We start from the raw sequence: 18,301 nt of genomic DNA, 5'->3' as shown, positions 1-18,301 counted from the left end.
ATTTTTCCACTTCATAGCAAGGAAATTCAGCTGCTACAATTTTAGAATATAGGACTTACACATATTTTAGACTTTATTATTTTTCTGTACAGCAAAGCTGGAGCTGGCAGAGGTTGTACCTAAACACCTTTAAGTGTTCTTTTTCTATGCAGAACAGTATAAAAGTTCACATAAAATCATTAAAGTCTCTGAATGGATGTGAAAGCAAGAATAAAGCTGGGTTCCTAGATGAAGTGCAGAGCACTGACTGTACAGAAAAGGTCTCATAGGAGACAATCTTATTGGATTACTGTTAATAAACATTACAGTTTATTAAACAGTTTATAAAACAAACAACAGGATGGCACTCATCTGAACTGAAATACAAACAAGGAAATTATGACTCTTGAGGCTTACTCACCACAGATAAATTGCTTCCTGCTCTCTCCTCAGCCCTAGGTCTAAGTTTTATGAAAACACTAATTGCTCCCCACTCTCATCCTTAACCACCAATGACTCAGTGAAAAAGAAAAAGAATCATAAAAGCATACACCAGCTTGATTAGGTCCCCGTGGATCAGTTTTTTGGGCTGTGCCCATCTCTCTTTAATTTCTATGGGATAGACCTTTAGTCTTAGGCACAAACAAAACCTAGATGACTGCTTCTTTCCCACACAGGAAGCACAATACAATACAGTTAGGGGAAAAACTTGGCAAGATGCAAAAATTTAAGGTAAGGGAAGAGATTATAATTAATGCATACTGGTAGTTTACATGCTGTCTCATCTCCATGGTAGAAATGTACCAAGCTGTCTAACTGAGGGCCATTTTTGGCTCCTCTTCAAGTTCCTCAGAAAGCATTATACTTCACAGTCTGCATAGTTAGATTATGTAGAATTTGGCCACAGGAGAAGCCTAATAAAAATACTGAGATGAAGAAGGCAACCTATCTCAGGCATAACATTCTGGAGCAACACAAGGAGGTCACAACTGGTGAGAATCTTCATGAAGTTGCATTAGGCACAAATGAAGCGTCCAGTCATTTTTTTTAATTTTTTTTCCCCAAATTCGTAAATGTATTAACACACACAACCATCACAGTCACATCCTATTGTTATACCCCTCAACGGTCATCTTCACTGGTCTATGACAAGTCAGATCGATTGTTGCTGTCCTTCAAAAGAGCTCTTAATTTTGATTTCAAACCATACCTTTGGTGTTTCCAGTAGATTCGTGTCTAAAAGGGTGCACCAACACTCTTGCAGGAGAGTGGATAGAAATCTTTCTTGTGTTTGCTCAGAGCCTATGCATGACATAGAAGTGAAAGCCCGATTACCTAACAGATTTGCAATTAAATTAGTTATATAGGTTTGAAGAAAATTCCTTAAAATATAATTCCTAATATGCAAAATGTAATGCCAAAACAGCAACGCTAGCTATTAATTCAGCCAAATAAGGTGGATACTTATCTAGCAGATTATGCAATGAATTGCAAGCTTTGATAGTCAGACCTTAAAAATGAAAGCCTGGAAGCCCTTAAAGTGTCATATCTGACATTCAGGGAATTGAGTTGATTTAGCAAGGAGCTGGACAACACAGCCACCTGGCAGGAAAGTGGAAAGACTAGTCATGAGCGGTTCACATGAGATGTATTCCACTGGGCACCAGCCTCAGCTTCAAGTGAGTGCCTGTGCCTAGATGCTTCTGAAGCCTCCAGCCAGTCAGTAAGAAGAATTTAAGCAAAATACAGACCACGATAACCCTGTGTCTTTTAGTAAAATGTATTAGATATACAGCATTTCAATTTCAACCTGGTGTTTTAGCAAAGAGATGTAAGTGACTGCGTTTGACTGAAGTTAAAAAGTGCAACTACTAATCAGATTTCAGGAAAGACCACTCAAAGAAAATGGTGCAAACAACAGGGCAAAGCCACAGCTTCAAACACTTATTCAGAAGCATTCCTGCTCTGAAACTGTTTACTGAAGTCACAACCTTTATTAACTGCATTTCTTACCACCTAAAAAAGAGAAAAAAATCAACTATAAATTATTTGGAAAGGCCAGAATCTCTACATTAATTTACTGAGACTTTCATCCTTCTGCACAGCAGTGTATTTTTTAATACTGCTCAAAAGGTATCAAATACCTTCCTTCCAACCTATTCACCAGCTCTAAATGGGATTTGACATTACGAGGTCAGCTTTGCTTTGCCTTATAGATGGCTAACAAATTTGCAGAGACATAGGTTCACTGTTCTCACATGGATCACTGCTCAACAGACCACTGTTTTTTGATGGCAAGCATTTAACTTTCAGCTATTAAATAGAAGAGGAAATTCGGGTTGTAACATATTACCTGGCATCTAAACAATGCTAAAATGGCCCATTAGGAGTGCCTTTAGACAGTGGAACAACACATTAGTTTTAAATTGCAAAGTTCAGTCAATGAAGTGATAGAATTCAGACCTGAAATATTTTACCAAGCTATCAAAAGGCCTGCACACTGAAATGTGCTTATAGTAAACAAGAATAGAATGGAAATCCATTCTTGTAGTTCGAAGAAGATTGCAACTCCCCATGTCCTTTCTTTCCCCCCACCTAAAGCAAACAAAAATATTGAAATTGATTGTAAAGTGTAATTGTAGATACAACTGATTTTTTTATAAAGTTGACCTATTAAACTGATTTCACCATGCCTTAAATTACTTGGGCATCCTGAACAAAATACACCTTACAATGATATTATAGTACTTTATTCCTACCTGCTGTGAGTTATTCTTTCTTGACTTCCCAGGTAGGAGTGTTATCGGATTTGAATAAAACTGGAAACCAAACTAAGGAAGGGATATTTCAGTAAAGATGGAATACAAACAGTGATACTATTGGGGTGGGGGTTATAGAAAATAAATCATTTAACAATTCGCACTTAAAAGAGCCGGGCATAAATAAATAAATAAATAACTCCATTGTGAACTTCTTGGAGTATTTCATAAATTTTATGTCTTGCTTTTTACTAGATCATAGGTGAAGGAACACAAAAGTCTCATTCTCATGAAACGTTGCAGAAAACATTAAAGTTGCTGGTGAAAACAAGCTTCCAGAACAGATGGGAAGTGAGGGTTTGTTAGTGGAATACCTGGAAATGCAGCTATGATCATGATGCAGGGAGCTCTTAAACAGACCACTTAGGGGTATGTGGTTGATTCTTGGTGTTTGCCTCCTCAGCCTTGCCTCCTGCCTAGAATTTCTCTACTTCACACTCCCATGGCTCTCAACAGAAAAGTCTTTCAACTCTATGAGGAAGAAAACTAACAGTTTAAATTTGGGCCTCCAACTAACACTGAATTAGAAGAAGAAGAGTATGTAAACCTGAAAGATCACAGAGCTTCACTGCTATACAATTTTTACTATTTTACAACATTTTTGAACATTAATACATCTATTTATTAAGATTATCCTGTGCAATCAGAACAAAAAACATCTACCCTGAACGAGGCATTTCAAAGGTCTTAGAATCCTAATAATAGTATTAATAAGATAATGCCTAAATATAGCAAAAGCATGCCAAGGGCCAAATCAAGGATCTCTCTGGTTTTCTTTTCAATATACTGAGTATTTTGAACAAAGGCATAAATATGTCTTCTCTTGAAGCATCAAGCCAAAGTCTTCATATATATTTATGTTATGATATGTAGAAAATAATAGACTATATAAATGGAGAACTGCCTGTTTCTTTTTATGCTTGCCTCTGCATCGGTGTCCTTCCTTATACATCCCGTGGCAATGAGTGCAAAGGTCAGTTTAGCCCTGTGATAAAATAACTGTATAAATTTAGGATAACTTATACTTCTCTTTTACTGTATATGACACTCGTATACTCCCTAATTAACTTTTTTTTTTCCTACATCCTTTTTTTTTGGTCATGAAAACTACACTGTACTTGAGGTGATTGGACAACATACTTTCAGAGCATTAACTACTTTTTTCTTTGTTACCAGTACTGTTTTGTTCTTTCCATACAGAACTTCCAAGTTCTGTTTCTGCCTTCACAGTCACATCATGCTAGGTAATTACACTGTTCTCTCAAAAAAGACTTCAGCAAGGAATGGGAAAGCACCCAGTCTCACTACTACTTTGGGGTATTTCTCCATCTCTCCCTGCTTTGTAAATAGAATTTCGATTAGTTCTGTGCAGAGGGTGGCAGTAATGAGGTTCAGCATTGATGTTTTTCCAAGTGATACCAGAGATTAAGGAGAAAGGTGATGATAGATGTGGTGGAGTGATATTCTTCCTATGCAGTTTCCCAGTAAACCTTACAATGGTTGAATAAATTAGAGTTGTTTGACAGTGTGTTATGAGGGGACTGGGTACCTGAGAGCTTGGGTACAAGATTGTCTAACCGCTGTTGTAATATCTAAAACCAGTCTACTAGAAAATCCTGAGTGGTAGGGAAATCACAGTTGAGATAGGCATAGAAAAGAAGCAATTCCTGTACTTATACAGAAATGAGGAAGAAAAAAGGCATCAGAATTCAACCAAAATCCAACTAACATTAAGATTAGAAAAATATGGCATTTTTTGTAAGACTCTCCTTAAGAGAATCTTCCTTTTGGCTAAATTGGGGATATCTTATCTAAACATCCATCCCCTTTAATAAGTAACACCAGCAAGGCTCTGAAAACAAAAGCATTAAACTCACCTCTGTTGACCATGGTCATGGTACTTGCATTTCAAACAAAGCATCTTGTGTTAAATAAGAAAACACTTTTCTTCATTTTGCTACTTTATTTCCTCAGTGAAAGCATTTCAACAAAATCTATTTTGATAGAAATTATAGGTAGTTCAGCAAAATATCAAACGGCAAAATATTTCAGTGAAATGTAGCAATGTATCAATTTGCAAGAGTCACAGAACAAGCAACTTATTGAATAACACTGTTGGAAAGCAAATCTCTCCATGAGCCCAGGAGAAATTCCCCTATTCCAATGAGACTTCTCATTTAAGCTAGTTCTTAATATATTTCATGCAAGTTGTGGTGGGTTTTGTACAGTGCTAACTTTTACACATAACATGAGGCCATATGTCAACTGTTCAGGCAGCCCAGCAGGAAATGTAGCTTATAAGAAACCCCTATAACACATGCATTTCACAAGGATTTAGGGTCAACTGACTAATATAAGGCACCGAAGAATGTAATTTACTGCATAGGTCTTTAGAGGTCAAAACTGACAACGTTATTAATTGTACTACCAAAGAACTTGACTGTATAAGCAATATAAACAACACCAAGCACTAAATAAGGAAGAAGAAGGTTACAGCCAATATCTATTCATGCGTCATCTTGACAGGGCAGGTAATGCTTCCAGAAAAGCCTGCCAGGTCACCACCTGTGTTTATAACACTCTTGGTTTCTTCACATATGCATTTTAGCATGGTGCATTAAAGTTTTGCTGTTCAGCTTTAGAGAAACTCATCTACTACACAGTGGTGGTGTCTCATCTTAGTTAAAACCATATGGTGTTTCCTTACAGGTAATATGTTGTACTGTCAGGAAGATAATCGTATGTAGAGTGGTCATACACATTCATTTTGTGAAGTCTCTTAAAACTTACTTGGATATCAATTTAAGCCCACCAGGTTAAAACATCTGTGAGAAATTACAGTTGTAATCAACTGTCTTGGATAACATGCTGTTGCCATGAAATCCTAATACTATTTCCCAAAGAGAAGTATAATGCTGAAATGAATGATGTGACAAAACTACCAAAGTAAATAAAATAAAATAAAATAAAATCCAGAAAATAATAATTTTTAAATCCTTTAAGTTGAAATGCAGTAAATTAAACCAAGGCAATACCAATATACTAGGAAAATATGTAAAGAAGGAATATTTGACATGCATATCTAGAACTTAAAGAGCATGCATTTTTTTCCACTTGAAAAAATGTTCACGTTCAGCTATACAAAATAGTTTTATTTGTACCTAACATTAATCCAATCAAAAGTATTGGGAAAAAGTATAGTCTGCCTCTCACTCTTTAAACCAGGGACCTATAGCTCGCTGTTATGTCAGTTGCAGTTTTAAGCTCAACTCAAAGAATAATGCATCTCCAAGGTTGAAATTTTTCCAGCTTCTGAATAAGTGTTTGAATAAATAATTCCTTAAGCTGATTATGTCCCTTGTCTAAGAAACATAAATACAGATAATTTTAAATCAGTTGCAATTCAAGTTCATATACCAACACATTTGCCAACCTTGAAACTTAAAAGTATAACAATAACTGTTAAGAAACATTTAGATAAAATGTGCTGTTTCAACCTGTAATAAAATAAATATTTTAACATAATGTCTCACAGATTTATAAGAAAACTAACCTAGGTATCATATTGTTCCTTGGCTGCTGAAGGAGATGCCTAAGGAATGTGAAATGATACTGGCAAATGGTTTCAGTAACCTCCCAGGCTGTCAAATCTTATGCTGCACAAGACTAATAGCTCTTTTATAAAGCATCTCTCTTAGCAACACACCTCAAGCCTAAAGGCTTGGAACATCAACTTTTTAAGGGAAAAGTGATAAAGGTTCACTAACATTGATAAGCTGCATTTTGATCTAGAAGCCAGTCACAGAACTGATTAGCAGGTTGAATTCTAAAGATAATGGATGAGGACTCCTATGGCTTGGTCGTATGGGAACTTAAGGTATTTAAGTTCATTTTATTTTATTACAAGTTTTATCGTAATTTGCAGTCATGGTCTACAGATTTCCTCCAAATGCTGAGAACCCAACAGGAGGCATGAAGAGACACAGAATTTATTTTAGCTCACTAAGCTTAAAGCAGGAGTGACCACTCCATGGCTCACATGCCACGAAGGATGCGATACACTCTCAGCTGTGACAGAACTCATATCTTACACATAGAAAGAATTATAAACCAGTGTGGCACTCCCAGAAAAGAAACTTGTAAAACAACAAAATTCAAGTAGCAAATAACCAAAATGAACAATTTATAGTCAGGAAGACACACAGTGATGAAAAGTTCTGCATGTAGTCACAGCAGCACAAATTTTTAACAGATGCCTGCAGGCCTAGCATTGTACAGTACAAGGTTTGTCTCATCTGTGACTGATGCAGCTTCAGAAAATGAAAAATTATAAAGGGCAAAAGGCCCTCAGAGAAAGCAGCCAGGGTCTCACCTGCCTCATTTTATGAAGTAACTTCAAAAGTTATTTCAAATTTTGTTATGAGTAGGTAAACTGTGATCATGAACGGGCAGGGCAGGGCAGGGCAGGGCAGGGCAGGGCAGGGCAGGGCAGGGCAGGGGAGATGACATAGCAAGGAGAAAAAACAAGGCAATATGGGAAAATCATATCTTATTTACAGACTGATTTTCAGCTTGATGGTCTTTTAAGACTGCACCAACAAAGAACTTCCATATAGGGTAGCATTTCACAGAAACTACAAAGAAATTATTGCACACTATCTTGGAAAATGTGGTGTGTGATTATCAATCATACCAGAAAGAACAGCCACCTGATAAAACATGTATTTGAATTGCACTCTGTACACATGCACACACACACACAAATATACACTTTTATATACATATGGAAGTACACGTAAAAAGTCACAGGATACATATGCACAAAAAACAAACGTATATATAATATAATATAATTAATATAATATATGATGATGATATGAAATAACCCTAATTCCATTTTACAGGAAGCAGAGAAGATGTGAACAAATCACTCAGCACTGATAAGCACAGCAGTGACCCAGGAAATGCATATAGCAATTGGTGGGACTGTTCCTTCACATAACATAACAATGAAAAGGATTTGAGTAGGTGCCCTATGATATATTAACTCAGATTACTTTTTCAGCAACTGCATATAAATAATTTTTGCTTGCAAGTGATGAGATTTGTAATCCTATTCTCACTATACAGCTGAGAGGTTTTGCCCAGTATATGCACAGAAGCTTTGCTGTAACTGAAGAACTGAGAAACTGATTCTGCTCACTGCCTTTTATCAACACGGCCCCAGATTTTTTGAAAGTGATGAAAAAGTGTCCTGAAAGTGTGACAGCTATTGAAAATCATAGTCTTGATTAGACAGTGTATACTCAAACAGGACACACTCTGACTGGAAGGGAGAATGGTTGTTCTTTCTTGCCTGAACATGAAAGAAGGAAGGTTTGTGTTGTCGATAATTTTTCAGATACTATGATACTAGATGTGTCACATCACCTAAAAGCTCCATCTGGATGGAAGACTTGATGTTATTTGTTCACATGTTAAAAATTATGCTCTTCACTGCATCATCTAAATGTATGTTCATTAAATCACCGAAGCACTCATAACTTCTCCAATGAAAAAGAATGAAACAATATTCTGTTGCAGTGCTCATTGGCTGCCAAAAGGTAAAGACTATCAGACAATTGGAAACTATAAGGCTGAAGTAAGAGATGTGTGAGGACTTGTTCTTGAAGACTGCAACCCATTCAAAGGCAAGAGAAGGACTAGGTAAGTTATCGAGCTTTTCTTACAAACTCATATTTCATCTCAACATCTTTATGCAGGTACGGCAGTTTAGATGTCACCATAAACACTTACAAAAATCCTATATAGTGCATGCAAAGCAATGAAGTAAAGTCATTACTTGAAGAAGTTCTGATAGTTTTTACTTCCATCTAATTTGGTAACTGATCTTCCATGGTGTTACTGTCTTTTGAAAAAGTCATCTCATTTTTATCTTCAATGCACTGGAATTTTGGAGCAGATTACTTTCATATCTTGGTCTTTTTTTTTTTTTTTTTTTGACAGCATTAAAGAAAAACTCACAAATCCATGCAGCTTTTCTTCACTAAGGTGAGGACTGAGGGATGCTTTGATGTTAAAAAAAAAAAAAAAAAAAAAAAAAGAGAGAGAGAGGGAGAGAGAGAAGAGGAAAATAATGAGAATATTTTGGAATGAATTTGGTTACCTAAAACTGAGACATAGAAATTAGGCTGTGCAATTCTTACTTGAAACAAGAAAAAATACAGAAAAATGAGATTATCCAAACTGATATCTGAATGAACTCGAATGTCTTTTATACATCACCTCTATACTAGCATTTCAGTTCAGACCAGTAATATGTTTTTGAATTAAATTTCCTTGTTGTTCCTATTTACTATGCCTTGGTCTGCATCTCAAAGCAGAAAGCACACAAACTGGATTCCTTTAGGATTAAGCTAAGTCACAGGATGCACTTCATGATCTCAACTGACATGCTTCAACCACATCTGAGTATTCAGTCTGTGAGATCAGTTTAGAGCTGGTCCAAACCAAAACCTAGAAACACCTACAGTGTGTTTGCTGGACCCTCAGAACCATCTGATTTTCTACACAGATCCTTTCCACTGTGTAGCACACTTTGCTAAGATATAGACAACTTTGCAAAGGCCTGTAATATTTCATGGTGCCTAAATATATCTGGAGATAAATATGACCAGCTCACAGTTGTATTTTGAATACAATTCAGCCTATAAATACAAATAAATTAGACATCACTGGCCAGAATCATTCAGGATTACCAAGGAAAAAATAAAATTATAGAATTAATTCTGAAATAATTGGTGGATTAAATAAGGACAGCACAATAGAAATCAGTGGAGTTAAAATTGACTGTGCCATCTGTGAACTTAGCCTACAGACTCATATTGCTAGTAGATATCGGAAATAAAATTGCATGCACTAATTACCTGATTTTTAGGTTCCCTATAAATATACTGAATTTAGCAACAATGCTTGAGCATAGTTAGTCCATAGATACTATTAAGATAAACCATTATCATTCAGCTCTTCTATCATTATAATTGTAAAATAGTGGCCTACCCTGAGAACCACACTGCATTAAAAACTCTTGCCAAGTGGCATGTATTTTAACAACCCACAACATTTATTTGTGTGACCTATTTTGGAAGATCTTTTTCAATAACCTTTTTAGCAGACCTAATAAAACCATTTCATCAGTAAACTTTGGGATCATCAAAATATTTATTAAATCTTTATTCTCTATGTATTTTAATTGGTAATCTTTGCATTTTTAATTTGTATTTTAATCATGAGATACAGTAAACAGCTTTAGTTGTAATATATTTTTGAAAAAAAAAAATCTGTGATTAGTGACTATAGAGTTAAAAAATAATAATTTCCCTCCTCTAATTTTATTGTTAGTAGAAAGATACTGCAGACAGAAGAATACTATGGTTCCCATTACAATGTTTGTAATGCCATTGAAAAATAATGAGCATTACTTTAGCATTCATGGAACTCCATACTCCTGAAGTAATGTTAGTTGCTTGTATTGCATTAAAAGAAATGAAGAGTTTTGTGACTAATTCTGTGCAACTGAAGGATCAAAGAATATCTTTTGGATCCAGATAGCTCTTTCCTCCCTTCTTTATGCATTTCAAGCCAGAATGCTCACAGCCTTTTCCATATTTGGTTTCCAAACCTTTATAGTGTTTGTGATGTTCCAAATGCATAGTTTTTATTCCATGGGGTCAGATTGTTTTCCCGGGCTGAAGGGACAGGGTAAACACATTTCCAATTTCAAAGCTGTTTGTTTTGGTAATTCTAGATAGAGAGGTTCTGAAATTAGTTCACTTTTATGTTTTCCAAAAGGCTGTTTCAACTCTGAATGATTCCCCTAGCTCTTAACTTGCTAGACTCCACATGTGTAGCATAATGTCTAAAAGGAACGAGGAGGGGCTCCAAATATTTACTAATGCAAAAAAAAATAAAGAAAATCAGTACCCCATACTCAATACCCTTAAAACACCACAGACTTCATTCCACTTAAGAAACAGCTCTTCCTACTATCATCATTTCATTGGCATGTAGGAGGAACATGTTGTCTCAAAGGTTATTTCAACAAGAAAACTGAAAGGAAAGGGAGCTTTTAAACAATGTAGAATGGTGATAATTTTGACTCTAATTACCTTTTACATGAAGAGAGCCCTCAAACTGAAGGGTGTTTGAGAAGCATGGTGATTTTGTGTTACTGTAGTAAACTAAAATGCAACCTAAAGATGCCTTGGATTAGATATTTTGGTCACAAATTTGCCATCCCTTGCCACGAGTACTCTGAGACTATTAACACCATTATTGTCTTATTGTATAAGAGTGGTGTCTAGAAAACTCAGATGAGATCAAATCTATATAGAAGCAGGTACCTTTGTAAATACTCTTGTACTCACTCCCACGCGAACTAGATACAATGAATAAGAAAATAATTTTTCTTTACAAAGATCTGGTAAACTAGCTGCTTTGAATCACATAGGACACACCTCTCCTGACTTGCAATTGGTCTGAGAATGGATTCAGGCACGCTGTACTCCCTATATGCTACATTCTGGGCTTCCACACCATCAGAAAGACCATATCACTAACTCAGTGATTATCCATCTGATACAACATGACTGTGCACAATGGTTTTGTAGAACACCTCAGTAGGAGGAGATTTATTCAGTCACTCAGTGGCAGACACCCAGTGGGTGGCAGTTTTGACACTGTAAGCATCTCAGTGAGTTTTACTTTGAGATAACTTAGCCCTGTGGGTTTAGTTCTTGATAGCACACTGGCCGGCATCCTCCTGTTTAACTTTGTCAGAGGAATCCAGCTTGTGTGTTCTGGGGCTACCTAGTGGAGCAAACCAAATCTCATCACGTAAGTGGCCAAGTGAGGATATTGGGAAATTTGACTGAAAAGCACACTTCTAATTCAAACTACAACACTAACATACATGTACATGCATGTTGTTCCACTCTAGGAAGAGTTTTGCCTGCCTGGTCAGTCAACCCCATGACATTATGAGATAGGTAGATGCAGGTTCAGCTGAAGACAGCCTGTCTGCATGGCAAGAGACAGCACACTCTGGAAAACTGTTCAAGGCTTCCCCTTCACCAACCTCTAAGACTCCAGAAAAGTCTGCAGCTTAAAATGGGCTTGTATCCAAACACCATGGATTTGATTGTCTTCTACATCAAACCATCTATTTCTGGGAGAACAGACAGAATGAATAAACCTAGTCATCCCCTTAGCCCAATGACTTACTGTCCAGAGCGCATATTTTTCCCTCAGTCAATATATACTCCACATAAATGGTTGCCATAGCTCAATAACTATACCATTATAAAGAAGTGAATTCACTCCCTTTCCAATTTTTTTCTTCCATTGTTATAAGTACCTGCAAGCAGCTGTATTTTAAAGCTAGCAATATGAAATCTTCTGTGGGACCACTAGCTTTATGAAAGTTATTATGCAATAGAAGGAAATTTCATTCTCCAGATAATTCATGTGTGACTTACAATTTTTATTTTCTCTTGGTAATTTTTTCTCACATCAGGAAAGAAAGTTTCATGGTATATCACGTATCACATTTTAAATAACAAATTTTAGTACACAATATTCACATTCATTATTTTAAATAAGACTAAGGAATCTAAAACTATAGAAAAAAAGTCATATATGTCTAATCAATAAAAATAAAGCTTATTAACTATGTAAACATTTGCAGATAAGTGCTAAATTAGAATTTTGGGAAATGCTAGTTTCTTATGTAGTTCTTAAAATCAAAGTGAAAAGAGAAATGCTCCTAAATACATCAAAAGTCAACCATCTGAAGTAGATTGTTAATCGTTCCACTGTAAACTTAACATTATCAAAGAATTCTACAAATGTTTCTATATGAATGTTTGTATATACATGTACGTGTATATTTATGTATACACATGCATCCATACCTAAAGTTACTTAATATACATGTACTTAATGTTATGTATATGCATAAATATGCAAAAGCTGGGACCAAAAGGAGAAATAAACTGTTATTTAAACATTTTGTTTCAAAACACATTATTTTAGGCTGCACCCTCCCTTGCTGATTTGAGAAAATCATCTTTAATTCATACGGACCAAAGCAGCAGGAGATAAATACTTTTTACTTTTACTGAAAACTTTCCGACTTGTGTCATTTCTGTCCTAACCTTGACAACACTTAAGAAGCATTTATAATAATATTTAAAATATTTCATGAATGCACAAGTATGACATCTCCTCAGGAATACAAAAAAGTAATCAGTGACAACAGAATGGAAATTAGAATATTTACCAGGTGTAAGTCAAGAAAGTTCAGCAAGCAGCTTGAGGTGGTAAAACAGTCCATACGGAGGTTCAACAGACTTGTGTTGCATAATAGAGTGGGAGAATGATTTCTAGAACATGGCCATAGTTAAAGTAGCCAAAAAGAGAAAGCCATCAGTAATATATATACATATATATATATATACACATATTTATGCATAATGCCACTAAATAAGTGTGTAAAATTGCAAAAATCATTTATAACATGTTCTTAAAAAATAAAAATGAAACACTAGAATTTATAATAAGTCTGCAGTTAGACAAATGCTAAAGATTTTTTTTTAAATACAGTCTAAAACTAATGAGAATATCCAGTCTTGTTTTCATGTGACTTGTGAAGGCTGAAAAAAAACCATTTGCTATGTGAAAATCAAGGGCACAAATAGGAGCACACACATTCATATGAGGTACATGCCTGTATGTAACAATTGCCTAAAAATGTTGTACTTCCCTGATAATTTCCAGTCCATCAAATGCAGATCCTTGCTGTCACTGAGGCTCTCTTATCATAATCAATGTTCAGTGCAAATTTAATGATACTGCACTCCAGAATCCTACCATACTATCTTATCTGAAATATTTGATCTAAACTAGATAAAATAATCTAGCTAAATTTGTCTACAATTGTTAAATCATCTCCATTACTGGATCACCTGAGCTCCTTATTGTCTTTTAGTGTGTGCATCCATCAAGAAAAGTCATTTTTACTTACAGTTCATAGACCAGAAACCTCAGAGTAGAGCTGCACAAGAAATTTGGTGAGCAAGTCTGAAAGTCTTCCCTTGCCAAAAGCATAAAGATGAAGCACAACTCCCAGAAGCATCTGACAGGTACCAAAGCTGTGCATCAAGAAGGAAAAAGTAAGCTCTCTCCCCTTGAGATGAAAGGCACAAGATAAAACTGCAGCTGCAACCTCATATTGCAGCTCCCAGTCTTTAGACACTTTGTTGTCTACTGTGACCCCTTGCTCATGATGAGGAGTGAATGGAGATTGCTGCAATATCTATGCCTATGTGTGAGTGTTCACCGACCTCAGCTCACTGGAAGGGTCATCGACCCTAAGTAACCTAAGAGACACAGAGTTATGGAATTGGTCTCATTCTGTTCTAAGATGTTCAGGTGCTTTATGATGAGCTGCAGAGAGGTACCTCTCTGATATCTACTTGGGATGAGCCGTCTCTCCACCATCTCAGGATTTAGGTGTGCAGATCTGCTGTTTGTCACAAAGTACAGGCTGTGGTAATGGCTCTCCTGTATTTAATGACTGCATGGTTAGCTGCCAAAGTCCATGGCATAGGCTTCTAGAGTCTTCTTCATACTTAACTCCTCACATGTGAAAAGTCAGGTTTTTGGCATGTCCAGAATACCTTTCCCTTTGAATGGGACTACCCAGGTTTTGTTCAGACAAATTATTTTTTCCATTCAGCAGAACCTGAGGATTTTGACCATCTGAGTAGCAGTTCTGGATGACCTAAAGTGCCAGACAAATGCCACTGTAGGTTTGGGATCAATTTAGAGCAAATGTGATCCGAGTCCAGCATATTTTAGATTCACTGTATACCACACAGATTAAATCTGACATATTCTGGGATTGCTGGGCTCAGCAGATGCACAGCCTGGTAGATCTGCAGACATTTTAAAGTTTATAGACAGAAACAGGGAGAATGTCACCAAAGAGTATTTGAATCCATATTCTCCATCTTCTGAGGAAGGTGTCCTAGTAACAGGTGACAGGTATTCAGGAGTCATTGGAGTCTCTTGCTTTCAATACCAGAAACAGTTCATTTTGTATTGAATAATTTACTAGTCTTGGATCAGAAAAAGGAGGGAGGTAGCCAGAGGGAAAAGCCAGGGTTTTTATTTATCCTAGTGGTAATGGAAAATAAAACAACGAGAGTATACCATATTTTCTGTAAGAAAGCATTAAGCAGATTTGCTCTGACACAGATTTGGCAGCGCAGGTGAAACAGGGAAGGAAACCTTTCTTTGTGCTCACAATGCAGTTAACAAGCTAAATTCTTATCAGGATTAGATACTGAGGCACACTCACATATAGATCTCATGTGTCTGAGCAGTTTTGCTCGTAATTGTACGGGCCTCCAATAAGATAAGCAATGTTTTTTAAAGAGCCAAGCCTCTGGCACAGAAGTTAAAATTTCCCAGGCACTTTTCACTTCCAAAAATAAAAGTGAACATGGGATGCACATGTCGTTTTGACTCTAGCCCCAACTCGCCCCAAAGCATTGAATGTTTCTACAGCTGGGACAGAGCACTGAGCTCAAGCGTCTTGAATGCCAAACTGGAGCTTAAACAACAGAACAGAGTACTAGATACATCTTAGCCATGTAGACAGAGAAATAAAAACCAGCAATAAACAAGAAAAATTCAGATGGTGTATGAAAATTTTTGTGAAAGCAAAGAATGTCAAGATTATTAGATTGTATATTAACTGAATTGCTTAACTGTCTGATTTCCTACAGCTATACTTGGAGCATTTAAAGACAAAATAAATGAAATTTAAATTAGCTACATATTATGATCTTAGCCTCTGATCCATGAAAGCACTGAAGCACCTACTCCAATCCATATTTATTTTAGCATAAACATTTGTCTAAATATTATGTTGAATGAAGATATTTTCCTAAAAATGAGTCATTGTCTTCCCAGGGACACTCTGAAGCTGGCCAAAACATCCAACTGTATCTGGTTTTATTTCACTTTTAGATCTGTTCAGTTGAATCTTACATCTAAAACAAATTAGTGTTTAAGGAATATTAAGAATATTAATAGGAAAAGCAGCATACAAACAAAGAAAAACAATAGGCTAGGCCAGTTACCCTTCCCGTTTTCTACAGTCAAGTGAAAGTTGAGATGCATATAGCTGCCCACCACACTCCATACATTTACCAGTAATAGCAACCCCCAGGTCCTAAACACAAGGAGGAAACTATAACAAGAATAAAGTTTTTTTTTGTTTTTTTTTTTTTTTTAATCTATCACTCTGACTATAAATTTCTGCCACCATAAAAACAGTCTGAGGACTAGGTTCCAGACTATATTTCAGCCCCATTGAAATATCTCTGTAATTGGAATAGGTGTGCAGTTGTTAGGAAGGGGGGTTTAACACGTAATGACTTACTCTTTTGGCTTTGAGCTGTTAGCAAAGATCTTCAAATTTTATGCCACAGCCTGTTCAAGACATTCATGTACGCTCATTTCACCTATGAATCCCTAAACACTGGAATTTGAACTTAACTCCTCCTCTACCTTCTTTCATAGATGAGTAGACTCAAGTCTCCTCTGCTACAAATTCTGTTTTGTTCTTCCAAAGATGCTTCAAGCAAATTCAATGTAGCAGCATAAGCAACAGACTTTGAAGGAGTCATGCTGGCAAGTGAGCATGGCATGGTGATGGGAATTGCTGAAGGGTCACAATGATTTTCAAATGGCTATTTGCATGGATATGGCAATGGAATAACGTTTTGAGGCTGTTTGGCAGCAATGACTTCATATGGAGATGGTGTTATAGTGTTATTGGGTGAATGAGAGGGATTTGGGGTCCACAGGAGGTGGGAAGGAATAAAAGAGTTGGGGCTCTGTATGGAGGAAAGGGAACAGAGTGGGAAAGGAGTAGAGAAACAGTGGTAGAAAAACAAAAGAGCAGAAGATAGCCCCATTATGGGAATTTCACCTTTATCTTCTGTTACTCAATTTATCTGCCCTTACTCATGATCACAATAACCTTATCCCAGTCCCTTGCTTACTGCTTCTGTCCTCCCTGGGGCAGAGAGGCAGTGCAGAGCAGAGGCTTCAGGCAATAAAGCAATAGCTACCACCCTATCTAGTGCACGTTGGTGCTACCAGACATTAGGACTGTAGGAGTACAGCCGTGCTGACCTACATGTCCTCCAACATAGGCAGAACAGCCTTTCTCTGCTACAGCCTGCCTCCCTAAACAGATGCTTATGCTTCCTATACCTTTTGCTGGCTCTGCTCCCAGGCGTAAGCTCCAGCTTCCACAAATAGATCCACTGCAATCAGTGTGACTACTCATGTGAGTAATGGCTCACAGCTGGATGCAAACAGTCATGGGCTCCCTACATTTTCAGTTTTTGAATTTCAGTATTTTTCTTGTGCCTTTTTTCCACTGAGAAATTGGATAAGTAAATTGCTTTTCCTTAGCTCCTCTATGTTTAGGATCAAAATGATCGGCACAGTAAGACAAATAAGGAATTTTATTAAGTGAAGTTACCCCAACTCTACTGCAACTTATAGCTTTTAATTGTTGTTCTATCAAGCTATTTTGCTGATTTGGTCTTTAAGAGCACTGAACCACTCTCATGTGATTTCAAAGCATTCCCAATTCCACTAAATCCAATTGAGGTGTTCAGAGGTTATCAGGGAGTGCTGCTATTTTTTGTGAGATCACACTGAATTCATTTTTCATTAGATATCCTATTTCTGGTAGGATGTGGGTTGAAGTATGCAGTAATAGTCCCTAATGACAATGCCCTCGACAGAAGTAACTAGAAGAAACTGATGTTATTTTCTTAGATACTTTTATTTCAATAAATCTGAACAGAAGTCAAAAATAGAGAGAAATCTCAAGAGGATAAAAAAAGGGGGGGGGGAGGGGGATTTTTTTGCTGAGGAAATTATTTTCATATACTTGTGCCTACACTGTGGGGCAGACTTTCAAAAAATGTTCAGTGTCCAGCCATTACTTCTGCAAGAAATGATGACTGGATCTTCAGAGAATTCAAACCGCATGCCATTGGCTATTTTACTGATTCCTTGAAACACTTTAGGTTCTCCTGAAAGCTCAATCTGGAAATAGGTAAAACTATCTTCTGAAAATCCTTGTGCTTCCTAGGAAACATCACAAAACTCCCTTCTCAGAAGGACATTGCAAAGAGCTTCCTCACTGATCCTTAAAAAAGTGAATATTTAAATGAAATGCATTTGAACTGAACTCTGGCTGAAAATACAAAACAAATATCTGATTTTTTAACTGCATTTCTTCTTTACTGCTTTAAACATACTGCTTTATGATTTACTTCTACGTAATCATCTCTGTAGCCTCCTTTCCCTGTAGCTAACTCTGTACTTGTCTGTGGGTTGTATAGCAGATC

The 18,301-nt window shown here is 36.6% G+C and overlaps 1 long non-coding RNA gene across 1 annotated transcript; it reads right to left on the bottom strand.

The window, feature by feature from the left end:
• Positions 1–8,754: 8,754 nt before the first annotated feature.
• Positions 8,755–13,360, bottom strand: LOC121078709. The gene is made up of 2 exons (XR_005824712.1): positions 13,138–13,360; positions 8,755–8,866 (listed from the first exon to the last, which is right to left on the bottom strand). It is a non-coding gene; the product is annotated as an uncharacterized LOC121078709 (long non-coding RNA).
• Between the last annotated feature and the right edge of the window lie 4,941 nt (positions 13,361–18,301).

Source organism: Cygnus olor, chromosome 1 (assembly GCF_009769625.2).
Source record: "Cygnus olor isolate bCygOlo1 chromosome 1, bCygOlo1.pri.v2, whole genome shotgun sequence".
Classification (NCBI taxonomy): Eukaryota; Metazoa; Chordata; class Aves; order Anseriformes; family Anatidae; genus Cygnus; species Cygnus olor.
This window is presented reverse-complemented; position numbering and strand designations above follow the sequence as displayed.